The following is a 551-nucleotide window of genomic DNA, read 5'->3' on the forward strand; positions in this document are numbered from 1 at the left end:
GCCGCACCCCCAGCCGAGCGATCCTCTCTAACAGGACGGTTCTGTCGTCTCTGGCTGGCGGCCAGCGTTTCATTTAGACACCCTCCTGAAGCGCCGAGCACTTCCATATAAATCACTCGCGGTTTTTAACTTTCACGGGCTTGTGACAAATTTTTAATAAACAGCGACCCTTTTTTTTCTTTCTTTTTTTTTTTTTTTTTTAAGGACGTTTAATTAACTGTTTGAGCGCTCTTAATCCCTCTTGGAAAATACCACCTTGAACTGTTTCCACTGTTTCTAAGGAACTGTCATACCACCTACTGATTTAAGCATTATTAAAAAAAAAATAAAATAAAGCTCGCTCCGCTGGCGGAGGCTATCACCACGACTCCGTTCAAACTTCTCCAGGTCCAGAGACCCCTCCCCAGCAAAAAAACAGGGGAGAGGGGACGCAGAAGGGCCCCAGGTCGGTTTGGGGGGTTTGGGAGGGGACGGTCCGAGCTCCATCGCTGGCACACTGGCTGTCCCCAGCGCTCTGCTTGAAGCTGGAAGCGGCCTTTCCCTAAATCGCA

At 49.2% G+C, this 551-nt stretch overlaps 1 protein-coding gene across 1 annotated transcript in view; it reads right to left on the reverse strand.

The window, feature by feature from the left end:
* CDON (cell adhesion associated, oncogene regulated) overlaps positions 1 to 551 on the reverse strand; it is a gene marked incomplete at its 3' end in the record, with an annotated part of 21,627 nt that overhangs the window by 897 nt on the left and 20,179 nt on the right. The window lies entirely within an intron of this gene.

The sequence above is a fragment of the Pterocles gutturalis genome, unplaced genomic scaffold, assembly GCF_000699245.1.
Source record: "Pterocles gutturalis isolate BGI_N339 unplaced genomic scaffold, ASM69924v1 scaffold7335, whole genome shotgun sequence".
NCBI classification, from domain to species: Eukaryota; Metazoa; Chordata; class Aves; order Pterocliformes; family Pteroclidae; genus Pterocles; species Pterocles gutturalis.